Raw genomic sequence first — 21,090 nt, 5'->3', positions numbered from 1 at the left:
GGATTCTACCAGGAAAAAAGCCGCTCCAGTTTCCAAACAGAGTAGAAGGGCTGATCTTATTTCTGATCCTCTTGAAGGGAATTCTGAGCCAATTTTACGAGAAGTGAATACTGGATACTCTGACCAGAATTAGAGGGGCCCTGCCTCCAGCCAGGTGGAGGAAAGGGATAACCGGGTCCATTGGACTGTGTGGATTCGATGGCCTGGCACGTCCAACCCACAGGAGTATAAGGCTCTAGTAGACACCGGCGCACAGTGCACTCTAATGCCATCAAGTTATAAAGGGGCAGAACCCATTTGTATTTCTGGTGTGACAGGGGGATCCCAAGAGTTAACTGTATTGGAAGCTGAAGTAAGCCTAACTGGGAATGAATGGCAGAAACACCCCATTGTGACTGGTCCAGAGGCTCCGTGCATCCTTGGCATAGACTATCTCAGGAGAGGGTATTTTAAGGACCCAAAGGGGTATCGATGGGCTTTTGGTATAGCTGCCTTGGAGACGGAGGGCACGGAACAGCTGTCTACCCTGCCTGGTCTCTCTCAAGACCCTTCGATTGTGGGGTTGCTGAGGGTTGAAGAACAACAAGTGCCAATTGCTACCACGACGGTGCACCAGCGGCAATATCGCACCAACCGAGACTCTCTGATTCCCATCCACAAGTTGATTCACCAACTGGAGAGCCAAGGAGTGATCAGCAAAACTCGCTCACCCTTTAATAGTCCCATATGGCCCGTGCGAAAGTCTAATGGGGAGTGGAGACTAACAGTTGACTATCGCGGCCTGAATGAAGTTATGTCACCGCTGAGTGCTGCCGTTCCAGATATGCTAGGACTTCAATACAAACTAGAGTCAAAGGCAGCCAAGTGGTATGCTACAATTGACATTGCTAATGCGTTTTTCTCAATCCCTCTGGCAGCAGAGTGTCGTCCACAATTTGCTTTTACTTGGAGGGGTGTCCAGTACACTTGGAATCGACTGCCCCAGGGGTGGAAACACAGCCCCACCATTTGCCATGGACTAATCCAGACTGCACTGGAAAAAGGTGAAGCTCCGGAACACCTGCAATACATTGATGACATCATCGTATGGGGCAACACGGCAGAAGAAGTCTTTGAGAAAGGGAAGAAAATAATCCAAATCCTTCTGAAAGCCAGTTATGCCATAAAAGAAAGTAAGGTCAAGGGACCTGCACAGGAGATCCAGTTTTTAGGAATAAAATGGCAAGATGGATGTCGTCAGATCCCAATGGATGTGATCAACAAAACAGCAGCTATGTCTCCACCGACTAATAAAAAACAAACACAGGCCTTCTTAGGTGTCGTGGGGTTTTGGAGAATGCATATTCCAAATTACAGTCTGATTGTAAGCCCTCTCTATCAAGTGACCCAGAAGAAGAATGATTTTAAATGGGGCCCTGAGCAACAACAAGCCTTTGAACAAATTAAACGGGAGATTGTTCATGAAGTAGCCCTTGGACCAGTCTGGGCAGGACAAGATGTTAAAAATGTGCTCTATACTGCAGCTGGGGAGAATGGCACTACCTGGAGCCTCTGGCAGAAAGCACCTGGGGAGACCCGAGGCCGACCCGTGGGGTTTTGGAGTCGAGGATATCGAGGATCCGAGGCTCGCTATACTCCAACTGAAAAAGAGATATTGGCAGCATATGAAGGAGTTCAAGCTGCCTCAGAAGTGGTTGGTACTGAAACACAGCTCCTCTTAGCACCCCGACTGCCAGTGCTGGGCTGGATGTTCAAAGGGAAAGTCTCCTCTACACATCACGTGACTGATGCCACATGGAGTAAGTGGATTGCACTGATCACACAACGGGCTCGCATAGGAAACCCCAGTCGTCCAGGAATTGTGGAAGTGATCACGGACTAGCAGAAGGCAAAGATTTTGGAATGTCGCCAGAGGAGGAGGTGGCACGGGCTGAAGAGGCCCCGCTGTATAATAAACTGCCTGAAAATGAGAGGCAATATGCCCTGTTCACTGATGGGTCCTGTCGCATTGTGGGAAAACATCGGAGGTGGAAGGCTGCTGTATGGAGTCCTACACGACTAGTCGCAGAAACTGCTGAAGGAGAAGGTGAATCGAGTCAGTTTGCAGAGGTGAAAGCCATCCAGCTAGCGTTAGACATTGCTGAAAGAGAGAAGTGGCCAGTGCTCTATCTCTGTACTGACTCATGGATGGTGGCAAATGCCCTGTGGGGGTGGCTACAGCAATGGAAGCAGAGCAACTGGCAGCGCAGAGGTAAACCCATTTGGGCTGCTGCACTGTGGCAAGATATTGCGTCCCGGCTAGAGAATCTGGTTGTAAAAGTACGTCACGTAGATGCTCATGTACCCAAGAGTCGGGCCACTGAAGAACATCAAAACAACCAACAGGTGAATCAGGCTGCCAAGATTGAAGTGACTCAGGTGGACCTGGACTGGCAACATAAGAGCGAACTATTTATGGCTCAGTGGGCCCATGATGCTTCAGGCCATCAGGGAAGAGATGCAACATATAGATGGGCTCGTGATCGAGGGGTGGACTTAACCATGGACACTATTGCACAGGTTATCCATGAATGTGAAACATGTGCTGCAATTAAGCAAGCCAAGCAGTTAAAGCCCCTGTGGTATGGAGGGTGATGGCTGAAATATAAATATGGGGAAGCCTGGCAGATTGACTATCTCACACTCCCACAAACTCGCCAAGGCAAGCGCTATGTGCTTACAATGGTGGAAGCAACCACCGGATGGCTGGAAACATAATCTGTGCCCCATGCCACCGCCCGGAACACTATCCTGGGCCTAGAAAAGAAGGTCCTGTGGCAACATGGCACCCCAGAACGAATTGAGTCAGACAACGGGACTCATTTCCGAAACAACCTCATAGACACCTGGGCCAAAGAGCATGGCATTGAGTGGGTGTATCATATCCCCTATCATGCACCAGCCTCTGGGAAAATTGAGTGATACAATGGACTGTTAAAGACTACATTGAGAGCAATGGGGGGTGGAACTTTCAAACATTGGGATACACATTTAGCAAAAGCCACCTGGTTAGTCAACACCAGAGGATCTGCCAATCAGGGTGGCCCTGCCCAGGCAGAAATTTTACGCACTGTAGAAGGGGATAAAGTCCCTGTAGTGCACATAAAAAATATGTTAGGGAAGACAGTCTGGGTTACTCCTGCCTCAGGCAAAGCTAAACCCATTCGTGGGATTGCTTTTGCTCAAGGGCCTGGGTGTACTTGGTGGGTGATGCGAAAAGATGGGGAAGTCCGATGTGTGCCTCAAGGGGATTTAATTTTAGGTGAGAATAGCCAGAATTAAACTGTATATTAGTTGCTATATAACCCTGCTACTGTATGTTATGCTTACTATAATTGTTTTATGCTATATCCATAGTACTATACTAAGAATCACTTAGATCAAGCAAGAAAAGAACTGTGATGAAACTGAGCAAAGCGCAGTAGTGATGGAACCAGAACTGACTCCAGCATGCAACAATCCAACAGTGCACACCATCCTCCTGCTGTGCCAAATGTCACCTGCTTGTCACACTGCACTGAAGCCCAATTCTGCTCTACCGACTGAGAGAATTTTGCACCACCCCTCCTGCCCAGAAAGACTGGTATGACAGATGGAGCCCAGAGTCGGAAACTAAATGAACTCAATGAACATTTTATGAACATAACCCATAAACTAAAGTAATGATATCTCTGTGTGTGTATACATATGTGTGTATATATATATATATATATCATTGTTCATATGTCTTAAAGGGATGGAAAGGTGATGATGATCAGGATGTAACTAAAGGTATGGGAACTGAGCATGACGTCAATGGTATAGAATAAGGGGTGGATACTGTCCTGGTTTCAGCTGGGATAGAGTTAACTGTCTTCCTAGTAGCTGGTACAGTGCTATGGTTTGAGTTCAGTATGCGAAGAATGTTGGTAACACTGATGTTTTCAGTTGTTGCTCAGTAGTGTTTAGACTAAAGTCAAGGATTTTTCAGCTTCTCATGCCCAGCCAGCGAGAAAGCTGGAGGGGCACAAGAAGTTGACACAGGACACAGCCAGGGCACCTGACCCAAACTGGCCAATGGGGTATTCCATGCCATGTGACGTCCCATCTAGTATAGGAACAGGGAAGTGGGGGCGGGCAATCGCCGCTCAGGGGACTGGCTGGGTGTTGATCGGCCAGTGGTGAGCAATTGCACTGCGCATCATTTGTACATTCCAATCCTTTCATTATTGCTGTTGTCATTTTATTAGTGTTACCATTATCATTGTTAGTTTCTTCTTTTCTGTTCTATTAAACCGTTCTTATCTCAACCCACGGGTTTTGCTTCTTTTCCCGATTTTCTCCCCCATCCCACTGGGCGGGGGGGAGTGAGTGAGAGGCTGAGTGGTGTTTAGTTGCTGGCTGGGGTTAAACCACGACAACCTGCTCCTGAATATCTGTATTCTGTCTCTGCTGCTTCCCTTGATGCTTTGCTTGGAGTTCAGCTGTCTCCTTGTCCTATAGTTTCTCTCTGATTGTCTTGGGTTTTCTCATACATCCTTTCTGAAATTTGTCCCTATACACAAGCTTTTAGATTGTCCCAGCTACTTTCTCTGCTATTCACTCACTGAAGTGTATAAACAAGTGTAAATCTCTTGGTATCTGACATAATGGATTTACTAAGGGCTTCATCATTCCTAAAGCTTGAATAGAATCTGACACAATACATTTTAAATACTTAAGCAATTGTGATGACAGTCTTTCCATAAGAGCTAATGGCTATAAAGATGGTGAGAAAGATGAAACAGCTTCCATGAAATAAGAGACTAAGTAAACTAGAACTATTCAATTTGAAGAAGAAATATTTTTGGGGGAACGAGCTATGACAAAATCATAAACAGCTGATCAGAGAATGCTTTTTGGACTTATTCTAGCTTCTGAGGGCCATGGACAGGTCACGGTGCTACTGTCTTAACATACAAATAACTTGTGCATCAATAGAAAATAGTTCTGTTCACTTGCTTAAAGCAGCTTGTAACTGGGGTCATTACTTTTTACAGTATTTGGGTATTAGAGGATGGAATTTCTATCAAGTATTAAAACAAGCAAATACTCAAGAGTCTGTTAAGTTAAATTTTGTTCTTGTTATATTTTAAGAGGTGTAGATTTCTTGGCTAGATAACTGTCTCCTCTTGTGGGCATTCCTTGCTGTCCTTCAATTTTATCAGGGAGATTTCTGAGCATATATGTGAGTTTCAATACTCCAAATGAGCTATATTCCCTTTGGGCTCCACAGACTCAATATTGTGGAAATACAAAATTATCCCAAGAGAGGTGACACCTCCTTTCATAATCCATATAGACATACAAATATTTAACTCAAGAGATTAGCATTGAAATGAAGAGTTAAGAATAACCTTCTGTGTTGTAATCTTCCTCTCTCAGCCTTTTCTTTGAGTAATTTTATTTTGTCAAAAGGACCTCTGCCTTTTATAGTTGTAATTAACAACATTTATGAGCAATTTTCAGGACTTTTGTTTTCATAGAGATCATCTTTTTCACAATAAAGATCACTTTTTCATTGACAGATCACTGTTGAAGACAACATCCTGTTCCATTTAGAAAAGTTTTACATGGCCTCCTAAGGTAGACATTTTATAACTTACTTAAGAATTGTTCAGTTGGTCTCTTGTCTTGTCACTGCTGGAATGACTTCTGATCCACACTCCTGTAGCAAAAAGAAAAAAAAAGGGGAAACCTTTCCGGAGATTTGAATGTATTTTGGATCAAGTCTGAACATGAAAAGGCATATCTGTAAGGTTAAAAGGTAGACATTGGAGAGAAAGAGGACCTGGTGAAAAAAGCTAACATTTTTTATTTCTGAAAAAATCGGAATGAGGGAGGAAAAAATGTCACAGTAATTTTATGATTTTACCATGTGGCAGATCCAAGGGGTTTTGGCTGTTTTGTGGGATTTTTGGTATCTGCCAATATGAAGATGCTATGTAAGTAGGTAAAAACTTATTTTCAAGAGTATTGAGATCACATTAGAAAAAATTGGCAATTAAATTCAGAAACTGAATAAATAAATAAATCCTCTGTCTCAAAGTGCAGCCTAAACAGGGGTACTGCACAGTAAATGAGAAAGAAATGACTGGTAGCAATAAACTCAAATAGTGGGAAAGGTAAAATTTAATGTGAACAGTGTATCTTTTGTAATGATGTGGTCTCTAATTCTGAAAGTTCTGGAGTTGTGTGAATGACAATTTCAGTACATGGCAGAGAGTGCTGCTATCTGGCAGGATGGTTGGGGAACACACAGGAAAGTAAGCATCCTAATTTGTTGGCTGCAGGTTATGAATTATATGAAATTAATTAATTTGTTTTGTCATTGTTCAAATAAAATCAGTTGGTACTAATCTCCACGTTGCATCCCTCCTCTTCCCACCAGCTTATGGAGGAGAGTCTGTCTTCAGAGTACCAAGAGATTTTTTTTCTTAAATGCGCTTTTTTCACCCCTTATTTTAAATTTAGATGTTTACTTTGAAAGAAGAAAGAAGTGTGATGAAAAAAATGGAGAATCATAGAATCACAAAAAGGTTCCTGAGAATAGATTTCCACAGTTCATTTAGTCCATCGCAGAGCATAACTCTTGCTAGACGGACATCATCAGAGGGATATGATCCATACTTGAATTGTTCAACACTTTTCGATAGTTTACATTCCTCATAATAGGAAGCTAATTTAAATATTTAAGCTACTGGATAGCAAATTCAGCTTACCATGATTTCTTTCCTGGGTGACACCTGATCTGACAGTACCCCATTTAAAATGTTTTTATGAAGGCAATAAGATTTTACATATTGTCAAACTCCAAAAATTGTCATGAGGGAATGTACCTTTAAATGTCTTTCTATTCACAGGAAAGGGAGATGGTAAATACTTCTATAAAAGGGAAGCAACAATTAATAACAACAGAACTAATCTTCAGTACTAAACTTGCCGTGTATTTACAGCAGAAAAACAAAACATGACGACAAAATGTCACATAAATAAAGGCATCTCACTGTCACCAGAAGTAAGAATATTTCCTTGCTGCTTTATCTTAGCAGCTGAAAGGTCACACTCAGATTTACTAACAAGATAGTCTTGAAATCAAGTTATCATTCAGTCTCAAAGGCTAGTTGGGAAACTGTATACATTCTTAAATTATACAATTTATTCTTTATCTTTCTGTCAGTCCACAAGGGAACTGGACATTTCAAACACAATGCCAGTATTGTGAAACCTGTAGCAACACCAGAGATCAGAATGAGGTATAGCCTAGACAGAGACCCATGACACTTATAAATTAATTAAACAGGATGTAATCGATATTAGCTTGCCTTGAACATAAATATAAGTTTACAGAAGTACTAAACAAGTACTTTAACAAACAAATAACAATGCTGGAGTATTGTCATTATGAGAGTACTAACAATAAGTATTTTGTGACACTGTGAAGGCATAGCCAGACAAAGTGAGCAATATGATTACCAAAGGGGCAAAGTAAGATGGATCTACCTGTATATAGGAGACACCCATGTAAGCAAAGCAACCCCCAAAAAAGAACAAAAGCACAAGACATTGAAAATAAGCAGGGCATTCTCCTGAAGTGACTGGCAAAACTACAAAACTACTTGATCATTTTGGCCTCAGTCACTAAGAACTACCAAGAACGGCAGCCACCAGTGCTAAATATACAGCATCAATTCCATATTGTATACTCACAGCTAACTTAAAATCTAACTTTTAGAGCCTGTTATGCATACGCAGTGATGAAGATCAATATTTTGTAAGAATTAACCATTCACACAAAGTGTTTTACTAACAAAAGATTTTTTTAAAGTTCAGTTTTAAAGAGGCTTGATTTGTCAGTATTCTAAACATTCCCACCACAGCTATCACTGATTCCCTAACTGACGTATGTATATACATATATTCAGTCACAACAGATGAATGAACAGATGAAAGGATAAACTTTTAGAAGAACCCCACTGAAATTGAAGACGGGTTTCACATAATTTTTTTTCTGAGATGAAGGTGAGAGAGCTTCATCTTCATGTTAAGAGATTCATGGAGAATAAGACATGTGAGATCATAATTCTTTGTATTCACAATCTTGTTATAATTCCTGCAGCCACTATGAAAATTAAGTCAGAGTTTCTGCTCAATTCAAATGATAAAATGGACTCCCCAGCATCCTCAGATGTACCATAATAAATAAAAAAATATAGAATAATATATAACTAAATTTTTGTATAATGAATGGATGGAAGACTAGTACATGAGAAATCATCTCAGTTCTTCACTGAAGTATTTTTTACCATTTAGAAACAAACATAGAAAGAAAATGACTTATAAAATATTGTGAAGGTGTGTTGTGGGTTAACCTCAGTCAGCAGCTCAGGCCCACACAGCCACTTGCTTACTCCCCCCACAGTTGAGTGAGTTGAGACAAAGACAGTTTAATAGGCAAAGCAAAAGCTCTGCACACAAGCAAAGCAACACAAGGAATTCATTCACTACTTCCCATTGGCAGGCAAGTGTTCAGCCATCTCCAGGAAAGCAGGCCTTTATCACATGTAACAGTTACTTGGAAAGACACCATAATCCCAAAAGTCCCTTCCTTCTTACTTCTTTCCCCCAGCTTTTATTGCTGAGAATGACGTCATATAGTCTGGAATATCCCTTTGGTCAGTTGGGGTGAGCTGTCCCTGCTGTGTCCCCTCCCAACTTCTTTTTCACCCCAGCCTACTTGCTGGTAGGGGCAGCAAGAGAAACAGAGCAGGCCTTGATAGCTAAAACATCGGTGTGTGACTGTGACTGTTTTGGTCACAAACCCAAAATGTAACACCATATGGGCTGCAATGAAGAAAATAAACTCCATCCCATCCAGAACTAGTACAAGGTGGTGAGCAGGTGAGTGCAGAACTAATATTGTTAAATCCTGCAATACTAGAACAAAGGGACATTTGTTGACACTGCTCGGGTATCAGCTAAAGAATGAAAGACAGAACTTCTTTGTCAGCAAAGAGTAAACTTCTGTAATTTGTTAGAACAAGAGTTTGTGGGCAGAGACAGTATCAGTAGGTTTTAAAGGATTAGGCAAATTAGGGAAGATAGACCCATAAACAGATACAAAAAGGAACAAACAGGAATATATCCTCTAACATCTCCATGGGAGGGAATAAAAAGTGAATTGTGTAAAGTAGCCAGAATAAGGTAATTTCCCTACATGTCATTTTCCTGAAGTTCCTCTGTCACCACCACAAGACAGAATTTTACGCTAGAGGGACTTACTGGGGTAGATCTTGTGTTCACAATTTGAAAATAAAAGCAGAGTTTAAAAAAAAAAGGTTAAATACCTGTCAATCAGGAAGAAAATGATATCAGCCCCTTCATTTTGCATCAAATAGAATTAATCAACATGGAATTTGGATTGGTTTTGTTCTACTTAAAGAGCATGTGTTTATTCAAATTTTATCTGTTTTAGAAACAGTTTGAGATGTATTTTAACACTCTGCCTTTCTTGTTCTTTTACTCTAGTTGTAGAAACAAATGCTTTTTTCTTTCCTTACGCAAATGCAAGGCCTACATTTTGACAATATAATCTTGTAAACCTCATAAACTTATTTGTAGCACTTGTTATATTTTAATTGAACAATGAATCTTGTTTCTTACTAGTGAATATCTTATGAAAATAATATACCAATGATTATATTTTCATTATAAGTCTGTCATGACAAGTCAGAAAAATCAATTATGTTGTTTTTTATCCTTTTTGCATGTGTATATTTTCTTTTGGATATTACTAATGTGCTTCTTGGCATTTTTTTAAATGTCAGTCCAAGATAGCTACTAAGAAACAAAATGTAGTAATTCAGTCACCAAAATGTTTGTTTTTCAAGCTTTACATCAGTGTGAACCTTATGAGTAGTTGATTTAAGAGCAGAACATTCTAGCAAGCAAAGAATTTTTCATTTAATATGCAAAGATTTTTAAAAAGTAAGAGTTTCGTTTGAAATGATCCTATGAAACAAAAGCAATTTATAATTGAGAAGCCTTATGTAATCATATATTCAACAAAGACCATTGTATCTTGAGTTTAGCATGCTGTATTGTCTTCAGTAGTCTTCAACTGGGATTTCCTGTGAAGCAAACCTGTAAAATTTGTAAAACATATTCAGAAGTTACTTTGTTAAAATAAATTTCATTCAAATATATATAGTGCTTGAAGGTCCAGTAAAATCAGTTCACTTAACATGCTTTGCACAAATCATCTCAAAGCAGCTTCCTTCAAAATCACTACTAATAAGTGATTAATAAGTAAGGCACTACTGATAAAGTTCCAGCTGAGAGAAATTTTCTGAATTTGCAGTCAATTTTGACTCAATTCTTAAGATATAGAATCATAGAATCACAACATGGTTGAGGTTGGAAGGGACCTCTGGAGGTCACCTAGTCCAATTCCCACTGCTAAAGCAGGGCCACCTAGAGCCAGTTGCATAGGACCATGTCCAGGAGGCTTTTGGGTTATCTCCAAGGGGGAGACTCCACAACCTCTCTGGGCAACCTGTGCCACTGCTTGGTCACACTCACAGTAAAAAACTGTTTCCTGATGTTGAGAGGTAACCTCCTGTGTCTCAGCTTGTGCTCATTGCCTCTTGTTCTGTCACTGAACACCACTGAAAAGAGCCTGGCTCTGTCGTCTTTGCACCCGTCCTTCAGGTGTTTATATACATTGGTAAGTTCCCCCCTTGAGCCTTCTCTTCTCCAGGCTGAACAGTCCCAGCTCTTTCAGCCTTTCCTTATATATGAGATAGTCCAGTCCCTTAGTAATTTTTGTGGTCCTTCATTGGACTCTCTCCAGCAAGTCCATGTCTCTCTTGTACTCAGGAGCCCAGAACTAGACACAGTACTCCAGGTGTGACCTTACCAGTGCCACACTGGTATGGCACAGAGGGGAAGCATCATCTCCCTTGACATCTGCTGGCAATACTTTTCCTCGTGCAGCACAGGATACCATTAGCCTTCTTGTCCACAAGGGCACGTTCCTGGCTCATGTTCAACTTGGTGTCCAGCAGGACCACCAGGTCTTTTTCTGCCAAGCTGCTTTCCAACTGGGTGTCCATCAGCATATATTGCTGGTGGGTTTGCTCCTCCCCAGGTGCAGGAACTTGCACTTCTCCTTGTTGAATTTCCTGAGTTTACAGTTAGCCCATTTCTCCAGCCTGTCGAGGTCCCTCTGGATGGCAGCAGGACCCTAAAGTGCCTCTACACCAACGCATGCAGCATGGGCAACAAACGGGACAAGTTAGAAGGCACTGCGCTGCTAGAAAGCTATGACCTAGTTGCCATTACTGAAGCTTGGAGGGACAAACCCCATGATGGGAGTGTGGCTATTGGTGGCTACAGGCTGTTCAGAAGGGACAGGAGAGGAAGGAGGGGTGGAGGGGTTGCCCTCTACATCAAGAAATGGATAGATTGTGAAGAGATGTCTCTGAAAAATAGCCATGAGCAGGTTGAAAGCTTATGGGTAAGAATTAGGGGTTAAGGTAACAAAAGGAACCTTGTGGTTGGTGTCTACTAGAGGTTGATTGATCAAGGGGAGCCTGTTGACAAAGCCTTCTTACTCCAGCTACAGGAGGCATCGCACTCGCAGGCTCTCATCGTGCTAGGGGACTTCAACCAGCTGACATCTACTGGAAAAGTAGCATGGTGAGCTGCAGGCAATCCAGGAGATGTTCTTAAGCCAGGTAATAGACAACCCTAGCAGAGGGGATGCGATACTGGACCTGCTGGTCACCAATGCAAGTAGGCTAATTGGTGACGTCAAGATTGGTGTCAGCCTCGGCTGCAGTCATCATGCACCGGTGGAGTTTGCAGTCCTGAGGAATACGGGTGAGGAGAAGAGTAAAGTCAGGACCCTGAATTTCAGGAAAGCAAAATTCCAGCTGTTCAAGGAGTTCGTCAATAGAACTCCCTGGGAAACTGCCCTCAGGGACAAGGGAGCAGAACAGAGCTGGCAGATATTTACGGATGCTTTCCATAGAGTGCAAGAGCTCTCAATCCCCAGGTGTGAGAAATCAGGCAAGGAAGGCAAGAGACCGGCATGGATGAGTCGAGACCTGCTGGTCAAACTAAAGGGCAAGAAGGAATTGCACAGGCAGTGGAAGCAGGGCCAGGTATCCTCGGAATAGTATAGGGACGCTGGCCGGTTGTGTAGGGAAGGGGTCAGGAAGGCCAGGGCGTGGCTGGAGTTGAACTTGGCAAGGGACACAAAGAAGAGTAAGAAGTACTTCTATAGGTGTGTCAGTCAGAAAAGGAAGGTCAAAGAAAGCGTACGCCTCCAATGAACACGACTGGCAAACTGGTTACAAGGAATGAGGAGAAGGCTGAGGTACTCAACAACATTTTTGCCTTAGTCTTGGCTGGCAACCTCTCTTCCCACACCTCTCAAGTGGATGGACTGCAAGACGGGGACTGGCAGAGCAAAGTCCTGCCCACTGTAAGAGAAGATCAGGTTTGTGACCACCTGAGGAACCTGAGCACACATAAGTCTATGGGTCCTGACAAGATGCATGCCAGAGTCCTGAGGGAATTAGCTGATGCAGTTGCCAAGCTGCTCTCCATGGTATTTGAACAGTCACGGCAGTCAGGTGAAGTCCCTGGTGACTGGAAAAAGGGAAACATTGCAACCATCTTTAAAAAGGCTAGAAAGGAGAACCCTGGGAATGACTGACCTGTCAGCCTCACCTCTGTGCCTGGGAAGATCATGGAACAGATCCTCCTAGAAGCTATGCTAAGGCACCTGGAGGACAGGGAGGTGATTAGAGACAGCCAGCATGGCTTCACCAAGGGCAAGCCTTGCCTGACCAACCTCGTGGCCTTCTATGATGGAGTGACTGCATCAGTGGCCAAGGGAAGAGCTACGGATGTCATCTATCTGGACTTGGACTTCTGTGAGGCCTTTGACAAGGTCCCCCACAACATCCTTCTCTTCAAATTGGAGAGAGATGGATTTGATGGATGGACTGTTTGATGGATGAGGAATTGGTTGGATGGTCACATCCAGAGGGTAGTGGTCAATGGCTCAATGTCCAGATGGAGATCAGTGATGAGTCGTTTCCCTCAGGGATCCATATTGGGACAGTACTGTTTAATGTCTTCATCAGTGACATAGACAGTGGGATCGAGTGCACCCTCAGCAAGTTTGCAGATGACGCCAAGCTGAGTGGTGCAGTTGACACACTTGAGGGACAGGATGCCATCCAGAGGGACCTGGACAAGCTTGAGCAGTGGGCCCATGTGAACCTCATGAGATTCAACAAGGCCAAGTGCAAAGTCCCTCACCCAGGTCAGGGCAACCCCCAGGCTGGGGAATGAAGGGATTGAGAGCAGCCCTGCTGAGAAGGACTTGGGCATACTGGTGGATGAAAATCTGGACAGGAGCCAGCAATGTGCGCTTGCAGCCCAGAAAGCCGACTGTACCCTGGGCTGCAGCAAAAGCAGCATGACCAGCAGGTCAAGGGAGGTGATTCTGCCCCTCTGCTCTGCTCTGGGGAGACCCCATGCGGGGTACTGCATCAAGCTCTGGAGTCCCCAGGGCATGAAAGATATGGACCTGTTGGAGCAGGTCCAGAGGAGGGCCACAAAAATGATCAGAGGGCTGGAACAGCTCTCCTGTAAGGAAAGACTGAGAGATGGGGTCGTTCAGCCTGCAGAAGAGAAGGCTGCAGGCAGGCCTTATTGCAGCCTTTCAGTACTTAAAGGGGGCTTATAAGAGAGATGGGGACAAAGTTTTTATTAGGGCCTGTAGCAATAGGACAAGGGCTAATGGTTTTAAACTAAAAGAAGGTAGTTCTAGACTAGATATAAGGAATACATTTTTTAGAATGAGGGTGGTGAAACACTGGAACAGATTGCCCAGAGAGGTGGTAGATGTCCCATCCCTGGAAACATTCAAGGTCAGGCTGGACAGGGCTCTGAGCAACCTGGTCTAGTTGAAGACGTCCCTGCTCATTGCGGGGGGGTTGGACTAGATGACATTTAAACATTCCTTCCAACCCAAACTCTTCTATGATTCTACGATCTTGTTGTGGATATCATTTCAAAACATTTCCTGGACCGCTTCTACTTGCTGATCAAGTCCACAACAGGACACTACCTGTATCATTCTGACCACTGGAGCTGACATTTGACTGCCCGTCTACTAGTTGGGTTTTGAAATTTGATTGTCACAGTATATATGCCCCGGTTTTGGCTGGGATAGAGTTAATTGTCTTCCTAGTAGCAGGTACAGTGCTATGGTTTTGAATTAGGTATGAGAAGAATGTTGATAACACACTGATGTTTTCAGTTGTTGCTAAGTAGTGTTTATACTAAAGTCAAGGATTTTTCAGCTTCTCAAGCTCAGCCAGCAAGAAAGCTAGAGGTGCGCAAGAAGTTGGGAGGGGACACAGCCAGGGCAGCTGACCGAAAGTGGCCAACGGGGTATTCCATACCATGTGACGTCACGTCTAGTATAGAAACTGGGGGAGTGGGGGTGGGGGGGGATCGCTCAGGGACTAGTGGGGTGTCGAACGGCAGTGGTGAGCAATTGCATTGTGCATCATTTGTATATTCCAATCCTTTTATTATTAATATTGTAATTTTATTACTGTTATCATTATCATTATTAGTTTCTTCTTTTCTGTTCTATTAAACTGTTCTTATCTCAACCCACGAGTTTTACTTTTTTTTCTGATTCTCTCTCCCATTCCACTGGGTGGGGGGGGAGGTGAGTGAACAGCTGCGTGGTGCTTAGTCACTGGCTGGGGTTAAACCACAGTCATATATATGATGCCACTAAATGATAAATAAATAAATATATAAATCCCTTTCTAATATGTAACGACTTCCAAAAGTGGTAGATGAACTTATTTTAGAAATCCTGGTTTTCAAAACCTGTATTATGATGCCAGTTTGTCTTGATTTTTCTTTGATTTTCCAATATAAAGTGTCCTAATATGTGGCTTTTCCCTCTCCCATTTATTTGTCTGTAGCTTGCATTCTCTTTCCGTTAGGAATTTCATTTTTGTTGACAGCTACACTTCCCAATGTGGTTTGTATCTACCCTGTAATGAAAAACATTTGTTTCTATATTGTCGTGGTTTAACCCCAGCCAGCAACTAAACACCACGCAGCCGCTCACTCACTCCCCCCCACCCAGTGGGATGGGGGAGAAAATCGGGAAAAGAAGCAAAACCCGTGGGTTGAGATAAGAACGGTCTACTAGAACAGAAAAGAAGAAACTAACAATGATAATGGTAACACTAATAAAATGACAACAATAATAATGAAAGGATTGGAATGTACAAATGATGCGCAGTGCAATTGCTCGCCACTCGCTGACCGACACCCATCCAGTCCCCCGAGCGGCGATTCCCTGCCCCCACTTCCCCATTCCTATACTAGATGGGATGTCACAAGGCATGGAATACCCCGTTGGCCACTTTGAGTCAGGTGCCCTGGCTGTGTCCTGTGCCAGCTTCTTGTGCCCCTCCAGCTTTCTCGCTGGCTGGGCATGAGAAGCTGAAAAATCCTTGACTTTAGTCTAAACACTACTGAGCAACAACTGAAAACATCAGTGTTATCAACATTCGTCTCATACTGAACTCAAAACATAGCACTGTACCAGCTACTAGGAAGACAGTTAACTCTATCCCAGCTGAAACCAGGACAGTATCCACCCCTTATTCTATACCATTGACGTCATGCTCAGTTCCCATACCTTTAGTTACATCCTGATCAATCATCATCACCTTTCCATCCCTTTAGGACATATGAACAATGAGATATATATATATATATATGTATACACACACAGAAATATCATTCCTTTAGTTCATGGGTCATGTTCATAAAATGTTCATTGAGTTCATTTAGTTTCCGACTCTGGGCTCCATCTGTCATACCAGTCTTTCTGGGCAGGAGGGATGGTGCAAAGTCCTCTCAGTCGGTAGAGCAGAATTGGGCTTCAGTGCAGTGTGACAAGCAGGTGACATTTGGCGCAGCAGGAGGATGGTGTGCACCGTTGGATTGTTGCATGCTGGAGTCAGTTCTGGTTCCATCACTACTGCGCTTTGCTCAGTTTTATCACAGTTCTTTTCTTGCTTGATCTAAGTGATTCTTAGTATAGTACTATGGATATAGCATATAACAATTATAGTAAGGATAACATACAGTAGCAGGGTTATATAGCAACTAATATACAGTTTAATTCTGGCTATTCTCACCTAAAATTAAATCTCCTTGAGGCACACATCGGACTTCCCCATCTTTTCACATCACCCACCAAGTGCACCCAGGCCCTTGAGCAAAAGCAATCCCACGAATGGGTTTAGCTTTGCCTGAGGCAGGAGTAACCCAGACTGTCTTCCCTAACATATTTTTTATGTGCACTACAGGGACTTTATCCCCTTCTACAGTGCGTAAAAATTCTGACTGGGCAGGGCCACCCTGATTGGCAGATCCTCTGGTGTTGAGTAATCAGGTGGCTTTTGCTAAATGTGTATCCCAATGTTTGAAAGTTCCACCCCCCATTGCTCTCAATGTAGTCTTTAACAGTCCATTGTATCACTCAATTTTCCCAGAGGCTGGTGCATGATAGGGGATATGATACACCCACTCAATGCCATACTCTTTGGCCCAGGTGTCTATGAGGTTGTTTCGGAAATGAGTCCCGTTGTCTGACTCAATTCGTTCTGGGGTGCCATGTTGCCACAGGACCTTCTTTTCTAGGCCCAGGATAGTGTTCCGGGCGGTGGCATGGGGTACAGATTATGTTTCCAGCCATCCGGTGGTTGCTTCCACCATTGTAAGCACATAGCGCTTGCCTTGGCGAGTTTGTGGGAGTGTGATATAGTCAATCTGCCAGGCTTCCCCATATTTATATTTCAGCCATCACCCTCCATACCACAAGGGCTTTAACTGCTTGGCTTGCTTAATTGCAGCACATGTTTCACATTCATGGATAACCTGTGCAATAGTGTCCATGGTCAAGTCCACCCCTCGATCACGAGCCCATCTATATGTTGCATCTCTTCCCTGATGGCCTGAAGCATCATGGGCCCACTGAGCCATAAATAGTTCGCTCTTATGTTGCCAGTCCAGGTCCACCTGAGCCACTTCAATCTTGGCAGCCTGATTCACCTGTTGGTTATTTTGATGATCTTCAGTGGCTCGACTCTTGGGTACGTGAACATCTACGTGACGTACTTTTACAACCAGATTCTCTAGCCGGGATGCAATATCTTGCCGCGGTGTGGCAGCCCAAATGGGTTTACCTCTGCGCTGCCAGTTGCTCTGCTTCCATTGCTGTAGCCACCCCCATAGGGCATTTGCCACCATCCATGAGTCAGTACAGAGATAGAGCACTGGCCACTTCTCTCTTTCAGCAATGTCTAACGCTAGCTCGATGGCTTTCACTTCTGCAAACTGACTCGATTCACCTTCTCCTTCAGCAGTTTCTGCGACTAGTCGTGTAGGACTCCATACAGCAGCCTTCCACCTCCGATGATTTCCCACAATGTGACAGGATCCGTCAGTGAACAGGGCAGAATTGCCTCTCATTTTCTGGCAGTTTATTATACAGCGGGGCCTCTTCAGCCCGTGCCACCTCCTCCTCCGGCGATATTCCAAAATCTTTGCCTTCTGCTAGTCCGTGATCACTTCCACAATTCCTGGGCAACTGGGGTTTCCTATGCGAGCCAGTTGTGTGATCAGTGCAATCCACTTACTCCATGTGGCATCAGTCGCATGATGTGTAGAGGAGACTTTCCCTTTGAACATCCAGCCCAGCACTGGCAGTCGGGGTGCTAAGAGGAGCTGTGTTTCAGTACCAACCACTTCTGAGGCAGCTTGAACTCCTTCATATGCTGCCAATATCTCTTTTTCAGTTGGAGTATAGCGAGCCTCGGATCCTCGATATCCTCGACTCCAAAATCCCAGGGGTCGGCCTCGGGTCTCCCCAGGTGCTTTCTGCCAGAGGCTCCAGGTAGGGCCATTCTCCCCAGCTGCAGTATAGAGCACATTTTTAACATCTTGTCCTGTCCGGACTGGTCCAAGGCTACTGCGTGAACAATCTCCTGCTTAATTTGTTCAAAGGCTTGTTGTTGCTCAGGGCCCCATTTAAAATCATTCTTCTTCTGGGTCACTTGATAGAGAGGGCTTACAATCGGACTGTAATTTGGAATATGCATTCTCTAAAACCCCACGACACCTAAGAAGGCCTGTGTTTCCTTTTTATTAGTTGGTGGAGACATAGCTGCTATTTTGTTAATCACGTCCATTGGGATCTGACGACGTCCATCTTGCCATTTTATTCCTAAAAACTGGATCTCCCGTCCACGTCCCTTGACCTTACGTTCTTTTATGGAAAAACTGCCTTTCAGAAGGTTTTGGATTATTTTCTTCCCTTTCTCAAAGACTTCTTCTGCCGTGTTGCCCCATACGATGATGTCATCAATGTATTGCAGGTGTCCGGAGCTTCACCTTTTTCCAGTGCAGTCTGGATTAGTCCATGGCAAATGGTGGGGCTGTGTTTCCACCCCTGGGGCAATCGATTCCAAGTGTACTGGACACCCCTCCAAGTAAAGGCAAATTGTGGACGACACTCTGCTGCCAGAGGGATTGAGAAAAATGCATTAGCAATGTCAATTGTAGCATACCACTTGGCTGCCTTTGACTCTAGTTCGTATTGAAGTTCTAGCATATCTGGAACGGCAGCACTCAGCGGTGGCGTAACTTCATTCAGGCCGCGATAGTCAACTGTTAGTCTCCACTCCCCATTAGACTTTCGCACGGGCCATATGGGACTATTAAAGGGTGAGCGAGTTTTGCTGATCACTCCTTGGCTCTCCAGTTGGTGAATCAACTTGTGGATGGGAATCAGAGAGTCTCGGTTGGTGCGATATTGCTGCTGGTGCACCGTCGTGGTAACAATTGGCACTTGTTGTTCTTCAACCTTCAGCAACCCCACAATCGAAGGGTCTTGAGAGAGACCAGGCAGGGTAGACAGCTGTTCCGTGCCCTCCGTCTCCAAGGCAGCTATACCAAAAGCCCATCGATACCCCTTTGGGTCCTTAAAATACCCTCTCCTGAGATAGTCTATGCCAAGGATGCACGGAGCCTCTGGACCAGTCACAATGGGGTGTTTCTGCCATTCATTCCCAGTTAAGCTTACTTCAGCTTCCAATACAGTTAACTCTTGGGATCCCCCTGTCACACCAGAAATACAAATGGGTTCTGCCCCTTTATAACTTGATGGCATTAGAGTGCACTGTGCGCCGGTGTCTACTAGAGCCTTATACTCCTGTGGGTCTAACGTGCCAGGCCATCGAATCCACACAGTCCAATAGACCCAGTTATCCCTTTCCTCCACCTGGCTGGAGGCAGGGCCCCTCTAATTCTGGTCAGAGTATCCAGTATTCACTTCTCATAAAATTGGCTCAGAATTCCCTTCAAGAGGATCAGAAATAAGATCAGCCCTTCTACTCTGTTTGGAAACTGGAGCGGCGTTTTTCCTGGTAGAATCCCCTTTTGTGGTGGTTTTTCCTCGCAGCTCACGTACCCGTGCATTTAGGACCGAGGTAGGTTTTCCATCCCATTTTCTCATGTCCTCTCCATGATCACATAAGTAAAACGACAGGGCACCTCGCGGTGTGTACCTTCTGTGTTCTCTCTCTTGGGCAGAGGAGCGCTCACTCCTAATAGCTGAGACATTGGTCCTTACAGGTGGGCAATAGGACATCTCCTCTTTGAGTTGCTGGGAATCCTCGGACAGCTTCTCCACAGCCGAAATGCAGGCTTGTAGGGAGGAGGAGAGATTTTCTTCGTATTGACGGAGTTGGCGAGCCACTTCATCCACTGTCGGTGCCTCTTCGTCTTTCCAGGTCATTATTGCCAGTGAGTTGGCATAGGACGATGGTGCGCTCCGTACAAACTTCCGCCACATGGGTCCTGTGCACTGGACTTCGTCTGGATCTTTGGGTAATTGTGGGTTGTCCGGATCATGATGAATTGTCTCTAGCACAGCTAATTCCCTCAGATATTGGATACCTTTTTCCATGGTTGTCCACTTGCTTGATTGACATATAACATCTTCCTTAAAGGGGTACCTTTCCTTCACACTTGACAGGAGTCGCCTCCAGAGGCTGATGGCTTGTGTCCCTCTTCCAATTGCCTTGTCAATGCCACCTTCCCTGGCAAGCGATCCCAGCTGCTTGGCTTCCCTACCTTCTAATTCCAAGCTATTAGCCCCATTGTCCCAGCATCGGAGGAGCCAGGTGATAATATGCTCACCTATATGGCGGCCAAAATCTTTTCGCATATCCCGCAGCTCACTCAAGGATAGGGACCAGGTTATTACCTCTGGTTCTGCCTCTTCCTCCTGTTCCCGTGATGACCCTGGTTCGCCTTCATCGTTCGCTAAGCGAACTGATTATTTTGTATATTTCTTTTTCTGTACGGGGGCAACTGATACTGGTGCAGGTTGGTCCGCTGGTTCAGTTGCAGTACCGCTCGCCGGGTCTTGGATAACCGCAGTGTCTGTTGCCAAGGTTTGGGTAGCTGCTGTGCTCGTTGCTGGGGCTGGATGGACCTCAGTGCCCGTTGCCGAGGTTTGGGTAGCTGCCGTGCTCATTGCCGAGGCTGGAGGGGCTGCAGTGCCTGTTGCTGAGGTTTGGGTAGCCACAGTGCTCGTCGCCGGGGCTGGAGGGGCCGCAGTGCCCGTTGCCGAGGTTTGAGTGACCGCAGTGCTCATCGTTTTGTTGTTAGGTCCAGAGACCTTCTCTTCCCCTTGAGGGTACTGAGTGGTGTTGAACAGGGCTCGATAGGCATGGGCCAGGCCCCAGCACATTGCAGTAATTTGTACCTCTCTGGAGCTGCTGGGGTGACAGCATACCTTTTCCAAGTATTTTACTAGTTCTTCTGGATTCTGCACTTGTTCAGGGGTGAATTTCCAAAACATTGGAGGTGCCCACTTTTCTAGGTACTTACCCATACTACCAC

Source organism: Harpia harpyja, chromosome 5, assembly GCF_026419915.1.
Source record: "Harpia harpyja isolate bHarHar1 chromosome 5, bHarHar1 primary haplotype, whole genome shotgun sequence".
Taxonomy (NCBI): Eukaryota; Metazoa; Chordata; class Aves; order Accipitriformes; family Accipitridae; genus Harpia; species Harpia harpyja.
Note: the sequence above shows the minus strand (reverse complement) of the source record.